Raw genomic sequence first — 22237 nt, forward strand, 5'->3', positions numbered from 1 at the left:
ATGTTCTTAATTAATCTGTGTAGCATGAAAGTCACATGTTGTGGCCCAGGAGCCAAATCTTTTCTCCTAAGGCAAAAGGTGTGATTTAAATTCAATTTCCTGTTGCACAATTATAAAAAGTGTATCTGGCAAGGTAAGCTGTGTTCCAATCACAATAGAATGTAAATGCCTCCAGTAGATGGCAGCTCATAAGTAGTATTATTTATTGGTGATTAAGGGTCTCATCCCTGGGAGGGGCAGTGCAGGCTAAGTGTTCAGAAATCTCTGGGAGTGCTACTACCTGAGGCAGTATTCCTTGTCTTCACCAGCCGGGTTGTTGCTTTTCTGTTAGATCTCTGATAAACTGGGCCTGCCACTTGTCCTTTTGTGCTTTTTAAATGGGCAAACAGTTTAATCGGCATGGCACTCTGGGCTAATCAGCGTGTGAATTAACCTGCATATTTGGTGAAGAAGTACACATGGCGGGAGGCCTGATGTATAATTCACAACCTTTATTTAATCTTACTTGTGACTCTCTGACCCACACACCACCCACACCACTTTTTTATTGTTGTTCTCAGACTTCCTCTACCACCACTGGATGAGGCACCGCAAGATGGGAATGCCACCCTTCTATGGCTATGGGGCAGCCTCTTTTTCATGGATAGGTCCTGAGTCGGCGGGTCACAGGCTATGGGGGGGTATATGGTTCAGTGTGGCAAACAAGTAGAATGGAATTTCACTGTTATCTGCACAGCAATCGGGGGGCACTGAACATCTTTTTCTTTATTTTCTATTCATGTCGATGGTGGGGAGGTGCATCGTAATATGATGGCAGCAGCAGGAATGCAAGAAGATGGATCAAAAAATCAGCGAGGGATACGGCATGCTGCGGCACCAAGCACGATGAGTACACTCGGAAGAACTTCGGGTTGGCAGCATACATGGGTGAAAAGCTCTCCCAGGTCACACACTGTGTTTTCGGTTTGTAATGGTAAGGCAACCTGAATTTACATTTATCAGGAAGGGATTTATCTGGCCTCCAAGCACATGGATACTTTTATCATTAGTAGACGCCTGTTTTTTCATAGACCCCAAGGGCCCGAATCATAGTCGGTGTCGGGTATGCTGAGGTGGGTGTCTGTCACTAGCAACTGTTTCAACCAGTACAGGGATTGTACCTGAGGCCACGGCCATATCAGCAAATAATGGCCAGGCTCCCTCCGCAGATGGCAGAGGGGCCCCCAGTATACCAACTTTTTGGCTTTACCTGCTTAGCATATTGCATGGCACTCCTCATTGAGTCCCTATCAGTTTATCTAATATTGACTTCTATGGGCAGGGCGCTTGTCAAATAATTTTGGGGATCTCATATGGAGCGTGGTTTATGCCAACAATATTAAAGTACCACCCAGCGAGGGGCATGACCACAGGGGTTGGATCCTCACTCCACATGGTCAGGCATAATCTGATCCGCATAACCAATACGGAGTTATATTTGCTGGAGGGATAACATCTGTCCAACAAAGGACTCTAACTGTTTATCCAAACCATTCTAGGGCCCATTGGAGTGGGGTCGGGTGGTCAAGAGTAGAGAGAGTGCGAGTGACATCCTCGCCCTGTGGCGGTGTCCTGGGCAATAAAAATGGTGTGGACTTCTTTTTGGCATGGACTGTCTGACCCTGGAACAGGGCGAACATTCTATGGGGGCTCTGGGCAGGCGGGAGGGGAGATGGACCTGCTGGTGGTCCTGGACTCTCCTGCCCTACCTGAGATGCCTGTGTGTGTGGTAAGAAACCTTTGGGGGTGTCCGGTGTTCAGGAACTCGGTGGGGCCAAGGCGTTATGTGGTGCACTGGTGGTAGTGCCTCTGGGATGGAGGACTGGAAAGTTACTGCTGATAAACAGTGCAAGTTGGAGCCTGCTGGCACAGCAAGCACTGTGGGATTCATGATCTTTAGTGCAGGTCTTGATATCCAGATGACTAAGGTTATGTCTGGGATGTAAATACAATATTTTGCTAAAATGAGCCTACCTCTTCGGGGGTACAATGTCTGTGGTTTGGTTTACCTATGCCTGAATAAAATGATCAAGTATTTATTTATTTATTTTATTTATTTATAACGTTTTATATAGCGCGAACAAGATCCCGAGGGATAACAGGGCACTTTACAATATGATGGGAGGAAGGACAAAAGCAATATCTATAACAATATCCAGAAGATGAAGGGAGAGAAAGAAAATACAGTGCAAAATACAACTAGGAGGGTAATACAATAAACAGGTGTAGGTGGGCAGCAAGGGTGAGACACAGTGTACAATAAGGGGGAGCTGTATCAAATGTAAGAACAAAGGCAGCAGGAACAATGTCAACAGGAGCGTGAGTCTAACCCTATTAGGGTACGAATTTGTTCATTAGGAATCTTTTGGCTTGCACTTTGAACGCCGTCAATGAGGAGATTCTGCAAACTTCCGGTGGAAGAGAGCTCCAAATCTTAGGGGAAGCTCCGGAGAAGGCTCGGTGATAACTACTCTTTTTATTAAGGATAAGTGTTTTCAGGAGGAGGGTAGAGGCGCTTCTTAAAGCTCTTACGCCACAGGATAGTTTAAGTGTTTGCGCAAGGTACGTAGGAGTGTTAAGATGAAGAGCTTTTTGTGTAAGAACAGCAATCTTTAATTGAATTCATGCTTCAAAGGGCATCCAATTGAGGGATTTTAGGACAGGGGATATATGATCTTTTCGCTTGGTATCTGTAACCAGTCTAGCAGCCGAGTTAAGTGAAGCCCTTAGTGGAGCCAGGGCGTATTTGGGAAGGCCACAGAGGGTAGCACTGTCATAATCTAACCTTGGCTAGACAAGCACTTGGACCACTTGCTTGAAATCATTTAGAGGAAGGAAAGGTTTGACATTTCTGAGTGATCTCATCAAGTGGTTAGCTCCTTTGCATACATCGCTGAGATGAACTTTCATGTTCAGGTGCTTGTCCATGATGATACCGAGACACTTGGCTGCGTCTACGATGAGAGGAGTACAGTTGAAAGCAGTGAGGTGACTCAGCCAGAGGTCCAGCTTGGGGATGAGGTTCGGAGGGGAGATGAGCAGGAATTCCGTTTTAGAAGTGTTGAGCAAGAGATGATTCTCCGTTAACCAGTTTTGAGTAAACATTAGCGTAGTATTGAGTGAGATGATGTTTTCCGAGGATGAGATTTTCAGATATAGTTGCGTGTCGTCCTCATACATGTGGAAGAGAATGTGCATGGAATTTAGACAATGTGTAAGCGGTTCCAGGAAAAGGTTGAAGAGGATAGGAGATAGAGCGGATCCTTGGGGGACCCCCATGAGTCCGGGAGAGGGCTGGGAGAGAAAGTGGTTTGCCTTGACTCTTTGAGTTCTGTGATGAAGGAAGGATGAGAACCATTGCAACACCTTGCAACCCTTTCTATTTTGCAGGATGGATAGGAGGTTGTCATGATTAACAGTGTCAAATGCGGAGGAAAGGTCGAGGAGGATCAGGAGGCAGGATTCATTTTGGTCGAGCATTATTAAAATGTCATCAAAAACGTGAGTGAGAGCCCATTCTGTGCTGTGCCCCATCCTAAAGCCCGATTGATGCTGGTCTAGAAGTTGGTAATTCTCTATGTAAACACAGAGTTGGGATTGCACACATTTTTCTAGTAGTTTCGCTAAAGTGGGCATGTTTGAAATGGGGCGGAAGTTATTGAGATCAGATTTGTCAGCGTTAGGTTTTTTAGTATGGGTGTTACCTGAGCTGCTTTTAGGCATTCTAGGATCATGCCTAGTGATAGGGAAGCATTTACAATCCTAGTCCATGTGGGGATCAGGGCATTCTTGATTTCTTTGAAGATAGAAAGGGGCAGCGGGTTGCTGAAGTGGTTGGAAGGGTTGATATTCTGAAGAATATTGAAGTCATATTCACTAAATGCGGTAAAGGTGCCCCATGATGCGTCATTCTTGGAATTCGTGGAGGTCGATTTACGCCTTACAGAGGAGTCAATGTGTGAGGCAGGAATGTAAGACGGTAGTAGAGACTTCAATGGAGATGATTCTTGATTTCTCCGTGAAGAACGCGGAAAGATCATCGCAAGAGGGTGGGTTGCCACCAGGATCAGATTGGTTAGACCCAACGACTGATTGATGTTTGACCAATTCGAAGAGTTTCTTGGGGCGATTTGCCGATTGATCCAGTTGGTGTCTGAAGTAAGTCGCTTTAGCACTCTTGTTTTGTTTGTTATAGCGGTTCCTGGCATCTCTAAGGATTTTCAGTTGTTCCGAGGAGGGATTGACTCGCCAGGACAGCTCAAATGCCCTAAGGATTTGAAGTTCTGAGTTTAAGTTTCGTTATACCAAGGTTTAGATATTTTTGTTGAAGCATTTTTTTTTGTTGGAGTGGAGCAATATTCTGAATGATGTTGGAGTTGGTTGAATTGTAGGTGTCGGTGAGTGATTGTACCTCAACTATGTCAGCTTGGAAGGAGAGGGCAGATTTACAATTGGCAGCTAGTTCGTAAGAGTTTATTGCTCTTATGTCCCTTTTCCAAATCTTAGATATTAGTGGTCGAGCCTTACTCATCAATACCTCCCTGTTGATATAAAAGAGGATGCAGTGGTGGTCAGACCAGTCTCAAGGGGTAATGGAAACTATGGAGATAGACTGCTCTTTAGAAATAATAAGGTCTAACGTTTCTCCTTTGTTATGAGTTGGTTGGACACAGTGCTGAGTCAGATCTGAGTTTAGTTAATGTACAAATTAAAGAATGCTTTAAGGTGTAATAAAGGACTACGCCGTGATGACCAACTATCAGCCTGATGTCTCTCTGTGGTGCAGGATGAGGGGGAGGGTAGCATGTTATCTCACTAGGGCGATTTGCACATTGTTTGCACACTCTGACAGGTGCCACCCACACCTAGGGGTGTGGCGCCCTTAGTTGCATCTCGGGTGGGAGTCAATCTGTTCTCTCTTTCCTTTAGGGTGGAAGTAAGGGGGCCAGCCTCGCCGACGTCATTCAAGGGCGCAAGTGGTCTCCCACACCCCCGGAAATGATAAATTTGTCGGGAGGGATGGGGAAACCCTCTTTGTCCCTTTCAACAGCTCCCGAGGCGTCAGACCAGCAACAAGTTACCCACCCACCCATCCCTAAGACTAAGGATAGGATTGGCAGTGTCGCAGGCAAGAAAAATGGTGTGGACTCCTTTTTGGCATGGACTGTCTGACCCTGGAACAGTGCGAGCATTCAATGGGGGTCCGGGCTAGCGGCGGGAGGATGGACCTTCTGGTGGTCCTGGACTCTCCTGCCCTTCCTGAGATGCCTGTGTGTGTGGTAAGAAACCTTCGGAGGTGTCCGGTCTTCAGGAATGGAGGACTGGAAAGTTACTGATGATAAACAGTGCAAGTTGGAGACTGCTGGCACAGCAAGCACAGGGGATTCATGACCGAAGTACATGTCTTGATACCCTGATGACTAAGGCCATGTCTGGAATGTAAATACAATCTTTTGCTAAAATGAGCCTACCTCTTCGGGGGTACAATGTCTGTGGTTTGGTTTACCTATGCCTGAATAAAATGATCAAGTGTTTAGTCAGTGAACAAATTAAAGAAAACTTTAAGGTGTAATAATGGACTACGCCGTGATGGCCAACTATCTGCCTGATGTCTCTCTGTGGTGCAGGACGAGGGGGAGGGTAAGGACGTTATCTCACTATAGAAGTGTGCATCCATTTACCAGTAAAAGTTTTACAAACGTTACTGCTATTCACAAGTCTTTTTCTTTAGCATTTCTCTTTCATAAACGGCATTGTTTCATTCAATGTTCTCATTCTCTTCAATATTAATATAAATAATTTTTGTTTCAAATCAAAAGCAGTATCCATTAAACTTTCAAGGTGTTGCTTCTTCTTATACGCTGCTGATCTTCTTTTAAAATGTTTACAATCTTTTAAAAAATGTTGAACATTCTTATACACACCTCTTCAAATAGTTTTTGCCTTCTTTTAATATGAGTTGTTTTTCCAAAAACTAACATATTTTTACCATTACAATTCTTCTTTTCCTTCTGCTTTGTTGTAAAACCTTTCTTTTTCTGTTCATTATTATTGACTTTCTTTTATCTCTCTACAACAGTTTTAAGAAACTGTTTAGTGCTCTTACCAAAAGAGATTTTATCCAGAGTAACATTTTGCTCTTTTTCAAATGCACTCTTTTTTATTTTCTTTAAGTAGTACTGTTTTTTTTGTTCTCTTCTCTTTTCATATTTTCTTGCACTCTTCAATTTGTGATCCCAAAAAAATTAATTTCAAATAGTTTGGTACAACAATTAACAATTTTAAATATATTATATCTCAATATGCATAATAACCACTAAGCAATTACTTACAATTACAGTGTTATTCTCTTTATAACAAACACAAATAAAAAAAGTGCAGAAACAAGCAAGAGAACTGCAAAAAGAGAAACAAAGGTGCTGAAAGAGAAAGAAAGGGACAGAAAAAAAAGAAACGTTCAGAATGATGCAAGAGAAATGCACAAAGAAGCAACACAGCTATAGAAAAATGTGAGAAGTGCAGCAAGAGATAACAGAGGTGTAGAAAGAGACAATAGGGGTGTACAAAGAAGCAACAGAGATGCACAAACATGCAAGAGAAGTGCAGAAAGAGGCAAGAGAGATGCAGAAAGAGGCAAGAGAGGTAAAAAAAAGACAAGACAAGTGCATAAAAAGGCAAGAGAGGTACCAGAAGAAGCTTGAGATGTGCAGAAAAAAGCAAAGCAAGTGTATAATGAAGCAACTGAAGTTCAAAAACAAGGAAGAGGATTGCAGAAAGAGGAATAATTGAACAGAAAGAGGCAAGAGAGATGCAGAAAGAGGTGATGAAAGAGATACGAGCGGTGAACAAAGAGGGAACAAGGGAGAAGAAAGAGGCAGGAAGAGTGCATAGAGAAGCAACTGAGATGCACAAAATGTAAAGAGAGGTGCAGAAAGAGGGAAAGAGGTACAGAAAAAGGCAAGAAGGTTCAGAAATCGACAAGATATGTTCAAAAAGAAGGAAGAGAGATTGAGAAATTTGCAAGAGAGGTGCAGAAACAGGTGAGGGAGGTACAGAAAGAGGGAAGAGGGGCACAGAAAGAGGCAAGAGAGGTGACAAAACAGGCAACAGAAGTACAGAAACAGGAAAGAAGGGTACAAAAAAGGCAAGAGGAGTGCACAAAGAACCAACAGAGATGCAAAAAAGGCAAGAGATGTGAAAAAAAAGGAGAAGAGATTTTCAGAAAGAAACAATAGAGGTACAAAAAAGGGCAAGAGAGAAACAGAAAGAGGTAATGGAGGTGTGGAAAGAAGCAAGAAAAGTGCAGAAAGAAGCAAGTGAGCTCCAGAAACAAGCAAATGAGGTGTAGAAAGCACTAAAAGAGGTACAGAAAGAGTCAAAACAGGTGGAGAAAGAAGCAAGATGAGTACAATATTCACTAGAGGTTCCCCTAGTGCTTACTGGATGCAAATGGAATATCGTTCAATTCATGCCTTAAAAGCGCCAATTGAAAAAGCGCCTCTATTTATAAGCTGAAGTGGGAATCGATATAGAAGGACCAAACTTGAGCAATCATACTCGAGTCCACCGAGAAAGGGTAAGAAGCAGGAATAGACTGTCTGAATTCAATCTACACCCTGATAATAGAAGTAAATACAAATGTTGTTTTTCTTAAAACAAATTCAGGAATAAAAACAAAGATGTATATGTGTTTTTATGTCTCCTCCTTAGAAGAGAAGAGATCAATAATTTGTATACCAAATTTTTTAAAAGAAATAAGACACGGCGGCTCTAACGAATAGAAGTACGCATTATTGATGTCAAAGGTATGCAATCACATTGTAATCAGGAACTATATTGTCCCTAGACCTCGAGCGACTATTAATCAAGAGGAATCATATTTATTTTTTGTATTATTAACAGACCAAGATATTGATGGTGACCGGGAGAATTAGAAACAGCATATACTCGCTGATACAAAAAGAAAATATTTAAAAAATCTTTTTTTCAAAACAATAGGTACTGTATCTCTGGTCCAACTAAATATAAAATTACAAGTATTACAAAGTAATCATGTGGGTTGGATTATGAATATTACTTAGTGGTTATAAATAAAAAACGAAGTCATTAAAGATAGATAACCAAATGGTTAAACAATTAGCAACAAAGTGTATGTTGACATATTAGTTATTTGAAGAATAGGTCCGGTAGAGAACGAATAAACACAAAGGGATATTTTAGTGCTACGAATTTTAAAGCCATCTGACATGATAGCAGTGAGAAAATGAATAGATAGGACCTTGAGGACTTTGATAATATCTATATGACCTATAGAAATGAGTAAGACGAAGTAGTAATTGCTGCAAAAATGTATGATTTCCGTAGGAATGGTTTCTAATCCTAGTATTTCTTTTGCCACACAGATCTATGTATAAAGTTGTTAGTCCTGAGGAAGGTGCTAAATATAAAGAAGTCACCGAAACGCTGCGTCAACTGTTTTTTTAACAACTCTACTGATAAGATTAAAATATTGTTCATGACTGATTTTAATATTTGTATCGATTATACTAAACATTGCACTGATGATGTTATTATGATTTTATTGTTTTTACTTTTGTATTGAGTACATACAATAGAGGACAGTCCTTATTGTCCCCCTTTTTATAAAGTGTTATTTAGATTGTAACCTATTACAGGAGGATTAGTAAGGCACTTATCTAACATAAAGTGGCTTAGAATGAACTTGTTTTAATAAATGGTATTGTGATACACTTCATATATTTGCAGCTTCTGCTTACTTTGCTCTTACTAACTAGGATTGTATTATAACAATAGATATTTGTTTCCTGGAGAGTACCTTTCCTCCTGGTTGTTGACAATAATAGGGACTTTTTTCCTCATCATGTTATGCATCTGAAGATGGTAGATGGTAGATGTGTGTAACACAGATATACAAGTATTTGTATGTTTCTATTATGTGTGATTGAACCAGCAAAAGGTAGCAACAAATGTATGCATGTTTTCTATAACATGGTGAGACTTACAACAGTAACATTGCAAAGATAGCTGTTTTTAATTTCTGGAGTTCTCTTGTTTTTTTCTGCATTTATCCTGCTTCTTTCTGCATCTATGTTATCTCTTTCTGTGAGAAATAAAGATTACCTTGGGTACAATATGGATGAAATGGTCTAATTTACTGTGGAAACTGTTGCTTGCGGTGCACTTCACATTTATCTAATGCATTGTGAATGCACATGCATGGTAAAAAACATTTAATAAGTACGTTTAATCTCTTTATTTAAATATACATATATACATATAAATATATTCACTGAATATGTTAGAAATAGTACCACTGATTAGTAGTTCACATTGTATAATAATTTAACTATGGAGTACCTTAGTAAATATGGTTAACACTGATAAACTTTTAGAAAACAATCACAAAAACTAGATGATGTCATAAGTGATATTATCATTGAGGTCATTTAAGATGTCATCAGTGATGTCACTGACACTGTTTTGAGTGATGGAATATGTGAGGTCCTAAACAGTGCATTGTGAGGGCGTAAGTTATAGTTAACTCAGGTAATTTAAAGAGAGAGCCATAGACTCTTACCAGGTGAGGACAAGAATGAACCCACTTGTCACAGTTACTACAGATTGCCTCTGATTGTTCAACAATGCATACACTTTTACCAAGGATTTTTTAATATGAAGTGGAGCTTCAACTGGAGCACCTGCAATGTTTATATCTTGTCAGTGCTTGGCGCCAAGGTTTAATTTCTGTCAAATGAGCATCAGTACCATAATGTAAAATCAGGCCTGGTCTGCGCTCGCAAATGGTAAGTTCGCGAGCGTGAGCTGCCGCTCAGGTAGAATTTCTAACCAAGCGGCAGGAAGACCATCGCGAACAGCATTTCACACTACACCCCGCCACTTGCAGAACTTTGTGGAGTTTTTTTGTAGCTTCGTGGAGTTCCACGTAGCAAAACTCTGCAATATCTATATATTTTAATGAATTATTTGATGTTAGAGCAACAAAAATCCAATCAGTAGAAATGCAACCTTTAAGATTTTGGAGATATCACGTACTAAGAAACAAAATGCACAAACCGTGGTTATCCAGACGGGGTAGACCGGGTCCGGTTCCAAGTTCAAGCTGATCATGATAGAGTGCGGGCCGAATACGGGACTAAACTCTGGTTTGTAACTAGGGTTGTCGAGATGCAAAGTTCTTGCATCAAGGTGCATGGCCGGCATCAATGAGTTGTTGAAGAAGGGCTGCAATGCAAGGTCCAGTGTTGAGTTGTGTTGCATAGCAGTTGAGTTGATTAAGCCATTGACTGGAGCTGGATTCAGCAGGGCATCTCACAGTAGCAGATGACTCCTGGTGCGGTTGCAGCAGGCTTTGGGCAACAACGCAGAGCTTGGGCAGCACAGCAGACTTCGCTGCTGGGCAGTCCTTCTTCCTGATAGAGTTTAGAGGTACACAAAGTCCAATATGTATACCTTGTGCCCACTTTGAAGTGGGAGAAGCTACTGGACTTTCCCCCTACCGAGGTGTTTGGAATATCCTGGCTCCTAGCCCTGGTCCCAGTCTTTCAGAGGGCACAATAGGCTAGTCTGAATTCTTTTGTGTGTGCTTTTGAAGTACAAGTGTGATAGTGACAGCACCACTCCCTATCAAGTCAGAGATGGCCCATTCTGCCAACACTCAGTCCCACTATTGGGATGCTGTTTGGCAGGAATACACAACGGCCAACTGCTAACTTCACCTAGTCATGTGACCCAGGAAACAGGCTACAGGCTTTGACCCACCCACCCGGCAGCTTATTGTCCAGGCAGCGATCCTGTCAAGACTTGACTACGCCAGCTCGCTCCTCCTTGGAGATAACCAGGTTGAGGTGGTTCGCCTTCAGCGAGTTCAAAACGCTGCTGCCAGAGTTCTGCTGGGGCTTCCGCATAGGTGCGCGTCAACTGCTGCTCTCTATCAATTACACTGGCTGCCTATAGCTAGGCGAATCGAATTCAAGGCTCTTTGTCTATCTTTTAAAATTCTCAAATTTACGTCTCCTGGACTTCTGGCCAATTTGTTGACACCTTATGTGCCTGGACACCATCTTCGCTCCTTGGGGCAACACTTAGTGGTCATTCCCCACGTGAAGCGTCTCCGGATTGGGGGGCGGTCTTTTCGCTGCCTGGCAGCTAAACTATGGAACTCGCTGCCTCTTTACATACGCAGTATGGATAGCCTGATGAGCTTTCGCAAAGCCATCAAGACCTTCCTTTTTCTTGTGGTGTAATCCTGTTTTCTCTTGTTTTTCGTTTTCCTTTTTTTCTGCTTGAGCCCCTCTTTTGTTCCTGCTCCTCTACTGTTAGCGCCGGGACGCCTTTTTGCTGAGGCATCTGTGCGCTTTATAAATCCAGCTAGCATAACATAACATAACATAATAGTTAGGGTAGGAATCTTTTCAAACGTAATAAGGCAACCTTATGTTATCCTAGGGCAGAGGTAGGCCTCACAGTTGTGAAAAAAATAATTTGTGAGTTTTCCACTACCAACTTAAACTCAAAATGTCCAACCTTGTAATTACAATGCACCCTGCCCTATGGATTACCTAGGGCTTACTTGGGGGTGACTTACATGCAATGAAAGGAGAGCTAAAAGATTGACAAGGGAGTTATTTTGTCAAGTTGAATTTGCAGTTTAAAGCTGCATACAGGCTGCAATGGTAGACCTGGTACATGTTTTAAAGTACTTTGTAAGTGGGTGGCACAATCACTTACCAGTAGCATTTAATTTACAGGCACTGGGTACATGGTATACCATTTTACTTTGGGCTTATAATTAACTTTAATATGCTGATCAGCTGTGAGACACATTTATCATGCAGTGGTAAAGTGCACAGAGCCTTAAGCCCAGCAAAAATGAATTCATAAAAATAGGAGGGGTGCTTAGGGGTGGCTCTGCAGAGAGGGCAAAGTCTAACATCCATCATCTATCAAATGGCAGTGTTATAGGAAGGCTAGTCATAAGTCTTACAGTAAAAGGCCTAATTGAATTTCATGTGGAGCCTTGTTACGTCAGTATCTAAGTGTTAAACCTGACAGCCTTAGGATGATCTTCTCCCAACTTTTTGCTTACTTCCCTCCATTTCTCTGACTTCATTTTTTCCTAGCTTTAGGACTCTGTGCACCTTACCACTGCTAATCATAGTTAAAGTTTGTGTTAACTCCCCTAAAAATGGTAAAATTGGCTTAATCTTATTTGTCATATTTCATGTACTTATACGTGCCAAGTAAAGTGCACTACTTGTGCCCAGGGCTTGTAAAATAAATGCCACTAGTGGGCCTGCAGCACTAATTGTACCACCCACTTCAGTAGCCCTCTAACCATAAATCGGGCATACTATTAAAGGGCCTGTATATGCAGTTTTACAATGCCACTTCAACCTAGCAAGATAAACCTCTTGCCAGGCCTAAACCTTCCCTTTTTTATACATGTCAGTCCCCCCTAAGGTAGGCCCTGTATGACCCACAGGGCAGGGTACACAGTATTTAAAAGGCAGGACAAGTACTGTTATGTTTTTATATGTCTTGGTAGTAAACAAATCCCCATTTCGTATGACACTATTGCAAGGCTTTTCACTCCTATAGGATAACATTGGGATTACCTTATTACATCATTTCATTTTAAGTCCCAATTGTAAAGACTTAGTTTCAAGTTTGGTGACACTGGACTCACAATTTAAAATCACAACTTCTCATGAAGTTGGATTTTAAATTACAGTTTGCCAAATAGCACTTTCTGGTAAACTGTTTGACAGGTTTGCATTTACATACGTTAGCCATTTGGTGCTTGCTTCCTGTCTCTGTTCAGTCTGGGTTGGGTGACAGCTGGGCTTCTTGTATTCCCTTCAGACAGCCACACCAAAGGAAGCTTAGGTGTGTCTAATAGATCTTCCTTGGAGGATGGGAGGGAGGAGCAGGACACCGCCTCACACTTACATACAAATTGGTGGTGTCCTGTCGCCACTCAAATGGCAGACTACCCCCCTGTATAGAGTCCGGAGCCAGTGCAGAAAGGGATGTGTTGACTTTGCACTTTGTACTTCAAAGCTTTCTTTAAAGTCTCCCCCACTTCAAAGGCACAACTGGGTCTAAGTTCTGGAACTCTGACATCATATTTCAGTACACTTCTGGACCTGTGACTACTCTGCCAGGAAGAAGAGCTGCTGTGCTGTTGAAAGGACTGGCACTCTGCCAGACTGCTGCTTTACTGGACTTCTGCCTTGCTATGCTGTTACCTCTCTGAGCAGCCCTGCTGCCTGCTGTTCTCCTGCCTTGGTGAGAAGGAGATGAATTGCGTCACTTGAACCCAGAGTGACTCCAAGGGCTTGCTGGCTTATCTCCTGTTCTAAGTCTCAGAGATATCAAAGACTTCAACCATCTGCATCTGGATTCTAAAAGCTGTGAACCTTTCCTGCCATGTGGTGCCATCCAAGTACTGGACCCTTGGAAGGGAGGCCTTAGTTGCTCCTACTTTCAGAACCCACACATCCTCATCAGAACAAGCTTATCTTCACCTGTACATGAGTAGGAACCAGTGCATCCTCATCCTTGCCTGTAGCGGACCGGGCGCATCACCTCGGAACCAGCACATCACCTTTGGAATCGATGCATCTCCTACCGCGGAAGAAGCAGCTTCGCGCCGCATTCGGAACCAGTGATTCGCACTCAGAACCTACACATTGCTGCAGTTTTGTGTAGAAAATTGATGAATCTCATTATTAAGTAGCTTGACACTGGCTCATCGCCTCCGGCTGCACCTTGCATCTTCGTCGACGACGACACATCCCAATCAAGGTACATTGGTTCAACGTACCAAGTGGGTCCCTGTATTTGGCCCCTGTTCCTTTGCAGTCAGCCTGAATGTTTGACTTTGCCCCGGTCCAGCGTGACCAGATAACCCACTAAAGCACTTAATGCTTCTAAAAACTATTTACATTTATTCTTGAAAGGTGTACACCTCGACTTCTATCCATTGAATATTTGTCATTTTGATCTTGTTTTATTTATAAAATTAAGCTCTATTCTCCTAACCTGGAGTCTTTTTTTGGTGTTTTCACTGTGTTACTGTTTGAAGTGTTGCACACATACTTTACAAATTGCCTCTTTATGTAAATCTGACTGATCTGTGCCATGTTACCAGAGGGTGAGCACAGGATAATTTAGGGTGTGTTGTGATTTACCTTGACTTGGATTGTGGTTTCTGCTTGGACAGGGTGCATACCTGTGTCAACCTCAAAAACACAATTTCTATAACTAGGTGTCCTCTCTTCAGCTCCAGGAATGTCAACAATGCACTTCCACTGCCCGGCAAAACTACATCAACTGCATCTTGTGCACTGGAACAGGCCAGGGACTTCCAAAGCAGAATCCACAGGCCTCCATTACTTTGGCTTACACATACACACAATCCATGTACCACATACACATACGTGCTTAACATGCACTTGGTAGGTAGTGCTGGGATCAGGGTTAGAGGCTGGATACTCTCAGGGGTGGCAATCAGCGCTCTACAAATCCACATTACATTACATTATAGAGTATAGAAGCATACCTTTAGAAGAGTGGCCCAGTAGGCCTGAAGTCCAGTAACAGAAATAAAAAGGTATCGTCATAACTATGACTTCGCAAATCACTGTACGCTGGCACAACCAAACTAAGTGCTCAATCCACAATGTTGTAAATGCACAAAAGGGACATTGGTCAATTGGTGCAACCCTTCAAGTCTAAAGACAGGTACAAGACCTCACTCATGGCAATGGACAGACCTAGGCTTCTGGGCACACACTAGATCAGTGTGAGGATAGGGCTAAAATCAAAATTCAGGATACCAGACACTATCAGATGGGACCTCAGGGAAGGGGAACATGACTGTGCATCATACACTTCCCGACAGGTGCAAAATGCTAATATCTTGTACTTTAGTTTGTTGCAATATTAATGACTCATTAATCACGCCTTAATTTGTCATGGTCCAGCCTACGTAGGTATCCTATATTTTATAAACTATTTGTTCTGGAAAAAATGCTTACACAACAATTTATTTGCAAGTGTTTGGATTTCAATATGTCATTTGAATAATTGTACTATGCAAATATGTATGTCTAGAATTAGGAGTAATATATTTACATAAAGGACTAGCCACCAACATCATGATAAATGAACACCTAATAAATTCTGAGAAAGTTTAGGCGAGAAAAATTATGATATAGAAAGTAGAAATGCATGCAGGAAACCTATGGTAGGTATACTGCTGAATGTTTTATGTAAAAAATCTAATTGAGATAATGAAGGTAACAATGTCATGGACAGCAAATCATAAACACACTGCAATCAAATTCATCAGCCACTCCACAAAATGCAAGTAAGAAATCATCCAGAACTGAAAGAAAACTTAAATTAGAAAATCTGAAATACAGTTGATTATATACTAAGCGTTTATGGTAAAGTAAATTATATATTTCCATCAAATTGTGTTCATTACGGCCTCTGTGCTTGTTTTAAAGGCTCTGCTATTCTGTTTTCAGTTTCCAGTTTTCAGTTTGTCCTGTCACCATTATCCCGTCAATGTGCATGTAATGTCTCATTCTTCATTTACCTCAAATATGATTTCTTATTATTTAATGTATGCACACTGTTTTATTTTTGGAATAATTGTCCTACAACAACCATTGCTTGGCAGCATAGCAGGCCTCTGGTAAATTACAATACATTGTATGTGGAATGACATTAAAAAGAGATTTTTATACTGACGATTTTCTGCTAAATGAAAACTACATGTATTTAGACCAGTTAATGGGTGGATATTCATATAGCAGTTTGAATGGTTATGCATCATTTATTTTAAACACAAAAGCATTCACATTCCTACCAGAACAGAGCAGCATTTCAGCGTTACAGCCTTTGTAATGGCCATTCAGAATGAGGCAAGGTTCAATATATGCAATATATCATATTTTAGACACATAGGGCCATATTTATCAAAGACTTGTGGCAGCCTTACACCACACAGTATGAGGCAAGAGCAACGCAAGCAATAAGTCAAAGCAAGGCTGTGGATCGCAGAATTTTTGGCAGTTCTGCGTTCTCCGCGGAATGCAAAATTACCCAAATTCTCTGTCCGCTGTGGCTTGTGCCACTAACCTGCTTGTTGGGCCATTTCTCCTGCTGTTGCCGTCGTGGGGACTACACCGCCCAGCGCACCTTGCGGCAGGAAGCTGCCCACGCCCATACCGCGCACGGAGGCGCTTTAAAACGGAGCGAAGCCCCGGGGGAGCGGGGCTCTGTCCGCTGTTGCTTGTGCCACTAACCTGCTTGTTGGGCCATTTCTCCTGCTGTTGCCGTCGTGGGGACTACACCGCCTAGCGCACCTTGCGGCAGGAAGCTGCCCACGCCCATACCGTGCACGGAGGCACTTTAAAACGGAGGGAAGCCCCGGGGGAGCGGGGCTCTGTCCGCTGTTGCTTGTGCCACTAACCTGCTTGTTGGCCCATTTCTCCTGCTGTTGCCATCGTGGGGACTACACCGCCCAGCGCACCTTGCGGCAGGAAGCTGCCCACGCCCATACCGCGCACGGAGGCGCTTTAAGACAGAGGGAAGCCGTCGCAGGACGTGCGCGGGCGTCGCCGGGCTAAGCCCGGGCAAAGGGTGGGCCCTCTGTGGCCCTCAGAGGCCAGAGGAGACCGGGCTGGGCCATAGACTTTGTTCCAATTAAGCTGCAAGTCTAAACGTCTAAACGTGGCTGTGCGCAGTGAGATTCCTCATACTATATTGTGTTTGAACTGTGTCTACTGTTTTGTATTTGTTTTTAAAATTCGCTATCTCACCAGTTGATGGTGTGTAATAATTAGCATAATTCAGTAAGCTTTATTCTGTATTATCATATTCTAGCTACCCTGCTAGCATGTCGAAACAGAAGGCCCCTTCTGGACCACGTACCATGGATAAATATTTGGTACAGGTAGTGAGCAAAATAAATACTGAAAGGCAGCAGTCACTGGGGATAAGCATATCTCCACCGCCGGCAACCCCTACCCAGTTTCCGCCAGTCCTTTCATTACTGGATGATAATAGTTGTATTAATGCTACTAATTTGGATGTTTCAGCCAGGGAACTGCCCGAGCTTGAGCAGGTTCCACCCATTTTAGTGGATTTAGATGATTGTACTGATAAGGTAGTACAATGCTCTCCGACACCAGTAGCGCGGCTAGTTAGAGCATGTAGGAAAACCCAAAGTAAAAGGGGGGGAACACGTACTGTAAGGAAACGGGTAGCATCACCATTGAAACATTCTGGAATAGATGAGGCTGCCAAATCTAACAAAGTCATATTAGACGCTGATTTGACTAAGAACTTAGCGGATATTATTGACCTAAAGATCAGAGGTATTATACACCCACTTGTGTCAAAAATTGAACAACTAACTGCAGAAGTCGTTAGACTGGGCGGACTTCTAAAAAAGGCCATTGAAGAACCAGGAAGAGTAACTAATGCCACAATTAACAGTAAATGTAACACCCAAGACTACAAGTAGTAGGGAGAATGTTATAGATAACTCCATAGTCCCTCAAGTGCCAATTCGTAGTGACAGTCAGACTGCCACTATTATTAAAAGTAGCGAGGGCTGGAAAGAAATAAGTAAAGGGCACGTTACTAACCTCCCGCCTGAATATGCACCATATGTGGTAGTATTAACGAATGTACCGCCACTAGTAAGTGGGGGCCATCAAGAAACACATGACTCTTTAAAAAATAAAAGTATATCCTGGTTGAATAGGCAATGCGGTTTTCCGTTAAATTTTTCTGACCAAGTCCTGACTACAAGGAGAGTTAAATGGATAGGGAGTTCTAGGAAAAGCTCAAGGGGGGATTGTGTGATTGTAAACTTTAAATATCCACAACATGCTGCCACCGTCCTCCTAAGAGCTGCGTCTCTCCCGACTTTTGATGCTAATGTATGTGCTCGATCGTTAGGTTTCTTTTACAGTCACCTTAATACTAATCACTGTGAGACCAGAGGAAACATTACCTACCCGGCTACCTATAGACCTCACCTTGGTATTCCAACTCAAAATAGATTTCATGCCCTTAGCTCCCTGGACTCTAATGATTGACTTACACAGGGGGGAGAGATGTATTTAGAGAGGGCTAAAGGTATTGGCGTAGATGACTGTGCTAATAAAACTTTAGCCATGGCCACACGACCTATGTCCTTATTGACCAAGGTAGAGACTGTTGTTGAGGGTCATGAGGATTTGTGTAATATGAGACAGCCTACTGGGGGGGCCTCTGTTACTGGACCTGTAACTACGAATGCTACTAGTAGAGGCACACGTACCAGATTGGTCTGCTGGAACGTGGCCGGTTTAAAATCCAAGGGCAGAGATTTAGGCTGGAAAACTTTTATCAGCAAGTATGACATCTTTTGTTTTCAAGAAACCTGGTGCAAAGGTGATGTTAATTATGAGGGATTTGTGTCCCATAATTTACCTGCATGGGGAGAGGGACCTGGTAGAGCCAAAGGGGGTTTACTTATACTTATATCGGTCCATCGCCGGATAGTGGTAAAAAAGCATATACCAGTAGGTGATCTTGTACAGATGCTCTGGATCTCTGAAGGTAAAGGCCGCACTATCCTTTTGATCAACTATTATAATAATATCTTTGACGGCACCAGGAGTAAAATAGTAACAGACCTGGCCAATACCATTGATAATCTGAGTTTGGAATCTAATGTTGTATTTGATATTATCTGGTGTGGGGACTTCAACACTACGCTGTGTGAATTGTCACCCTTAAAGGTTTGTGGGGTTACTAACAATGCTGGTTGGGATGTACTGCATTTTGGTCATGATACCTACGGGGAAACCTTGCACAAATTAATGGGTTGTCATGGTCTGGAAATATTGGAATGCTGTAAGGATGGAAATGGTCTGCCCGTCCCAACATTCAAAAACTGGCGTACTGATTCTGTGATTGATCATGTGATAGTATCTTCCAGTATTATCGATCGCTTTGCACCTCCGGAAATTGAAATTTCAGCTATAAGTGACCACAATTGTATTATTGTGGCCACCACTTTATGGGAGGATAGTGTTGTAGAGGTGGGGATTACAATTGATAATGTAGAAGCTCACAGGGTCAATGGGGTCAGGCTTAGGTGGGTAGGGGAAAAAGCCTCAGAATTGATTACATCTATAATAAAGGGGAATTTGGCAGACATTGTTTTTATTCTGGAAAATAGATTCGACCATGTGCGGGTCTTATCTTCTTTTAAAGATATCAACACTGCCATTGATGCCAAATTTACCGGTCGTAATAGGGGCCGTTCAAGGATTGGACCTGGTTGGTTTGACCACTCCTGTTCGGCAGCCCTAACCAGCCTCAAGCAGGCCTTAGCAATGAAGCCCAGGGATAAAAATGTAGTAATAAATTTAAGGACAGATTATAAAAATGCTCTTAAATATAGGAAGGGGGATCTACAGCAGCAAGCTTGGGACTCACTCAACCAAGCTGCAGAATTATCTAACTGCATGCTGTTTTGGGCGACGGTTAACTCATCATTTCTTAAAGAGGCCAATGTACCCGAGTTAACAGCAAATGTTTCAAGTGAAGGATGGATTACCCACTTCTCGATTATTTTTGACTCTGGTAAAATTGCTGATGCCTGTTCATCCAGCTGGCCTATTTTGCCACTTGATTTCTCTGTTAGGGAGGTCGAAAGTGGCATTCGGGCGAGCAAGGGCGGGAAAGCCCAAGGCCCGGATGGGGTCCCGATTGACGTTTATAAAGCTGCACCTGAAGTCTGGGGACCACTGTTAGCCGTCGTTTTTAATGCTGCTGTCTGTACTGGGCCCCCTCCATCCTGGGGGGAGTCTATTATTGTCCCAATTTATACAAAAGGAAGCAGGTCTGATGCAAAGAATTATCGTCCGGTTTCTCTCTTGGACTCCTCTATAAAGGTTATGAGTAGAGTTATGCTTGTAAGATTGGAGGAATGGGTGGAACAGGATTGCATTCTGGCAGACAGTCAGTATGGATTTAGGAAAGGCAGGGGTACGCTTGATCAATGTGTCAATTTAGAATTGTGGATCGGGAAGTACACTGATGCACAACCAGGCCTTATGTACCTATGCTTCGCAGACTTGAGTAGCGCTTTCGACATGGTGGACCACTCGATTTTGTGGCCAACCTTGTTGAAAATGGGAGCACCAGAGGGTATAATATTCTTTCTTGCCAGGATGTACGAGAAATAAAAAACCTGTGTGCGTTTCGGGAGTAAGGGAGAATGTACCCCAAATTTTAGTGTCAAACGTGGTATAAGGCAGGGTTGTGTTTTAGCTCCTCTTTTATTTATTTTATTTATTAATGGAATTGATGCTATTTTAAAGGAAGTTAACGCAGATGCTCCCATGATCAATGGCGTTTCAGTGCCGGTGTTATTATACGCCGATGACGCTGTTTTGTTATCTAGAACTTCCGTGGGACTGCAGCGGTTGATGGATAGTTTTGCGTCCTTTATTAAAGATAAGAAACTAGTTATTAACAAAGGAAAAACGCACACCATGATCTGTGGTTCAAAGAATTCAAAACATACTATTAAAGGGTACTTTATTGATAATGTAAAGGTCCAACAAGTGGATAAATTTTGCTACCTAGGTATTACCTTTTCTTGTGATAAGAAGTGGATTTATGAATTTAATAATATACGCAATAAAATGGCTAGAAATGGCCACGGCATCTTCAGATTTGCCGCCAAAATTGGGGACCGTAGAACCGGGGACATGCTTAAAATTTACCAGTCCAGATGTGTAACTATTGCACTGTATGGGGCAGGAATTTGGGGCTACTGTTGTGCCCATAATTTGCAGTTGGAAGAAAATCTTTTTCTTAAAAAACTCCTATGCTTGCCTACCTCGGCCTCTAATGTTCTGAGTCACCAGGAATTATCTGTTAACTACCTACTCGATTTCTTATCCCTTAGGCCTTTGATGACCTGGCGGTCAATCTGGCTGAAGGATGAGAAGTCCTTTACTAGGTCTATTATCCAGGACTGTTTGCGATTGGACAAATTTGTAGCAATACCCTGGATTAAATACATTATTGTATGTTTTTCAGATATTTTTAACCTGAACATTGTAAAAGACCCCAAAGCAGTTCTATCGATCCCCAAAACTGAGCTGAAAAGGGCTTTTCTGGATTTTGCAGAGAGAAAGAGGGCAGTTGCTGCCGGAACTCTGTCTACTGTTATGTTTTACAATAGGTATTTATCTACGGAAGGATTCCCTGTCTATCTAACCTTGGTTACAAGACCCTCGCATAAATTTGTGTTAACAAGACTCAGATTTGGAATGGTACACCATTTGGTGGCCCATCCGATAGCGGAAAAACACCCATTTGGGCCTTGTAGATGTGATGGGACTTCGACACAAAGCACACTGCACTTTATCTTGTTCTGTAAACTGTACTCTAATTTTCGTATTGCTTTCCTTAAACCAATGTTTGTTAAATATGGAACACGTACAGTTGAGCACGCAATGAAATTAATATTTAATTTGCAATCTGCGGACATTTGTTTTTACACTGCAACTTTTTTAAACAAATGCATCAATTCCAGGAAAAGTATGTGTTTTTAACAAAGTGTGTAATTGTGTTTTTGCATTTTAACCAGTTTTAATTAATTTATTGCGATTCTTAATGTATTGTCAATGTTTACTGTAACTTGCCCTTTGTATTTTTACTATGTCTGTCTCTTGTGCTTTTATGGTCATTAATTTGTACCGAATAAAGCTTAATTGAATTGAATTGAAGTCAAATTTATCAAGCGATGCAAGTGACCACCTACATTGTTTGCAGGCAATTGCATGGTGCAGCTGCTGCTCTGAATCTGGGTGCACCACGCAGTAAATAATTTCTGTAATGCAGGTGTTCCTGTGTGAATTCCAACACAAATTTTTGCAGTGGTATTTATCATCATATCACTACGTCATGCATCATGGCACAGTATAATGCAACAATAGAAATATGTCAAAATTAGGGGTGGGTGGAATTTGCGTAGTTACGCTACGCAATGCTCTGCGAAATGGTAAAATATCTCCGCAAGCACTCAAAAGTTCCACGGACATGCGGAATTGCTTGTTCCGCCTGC

Source organism: Triturus cristatus, chromosome 5_2 (assembly GCF_964204655.1).
Source record: "Triturus cristatus chromosome 5_2, aTriCri1.1, whole genome shotgun sequence".
NCBI classification, from domain to species: domain Eukaryota; kingdom Metazoa; phylum Chordata; class Amphibia; order Caudata; family Salamandridae; genus Triturus; species Triturus cristatus.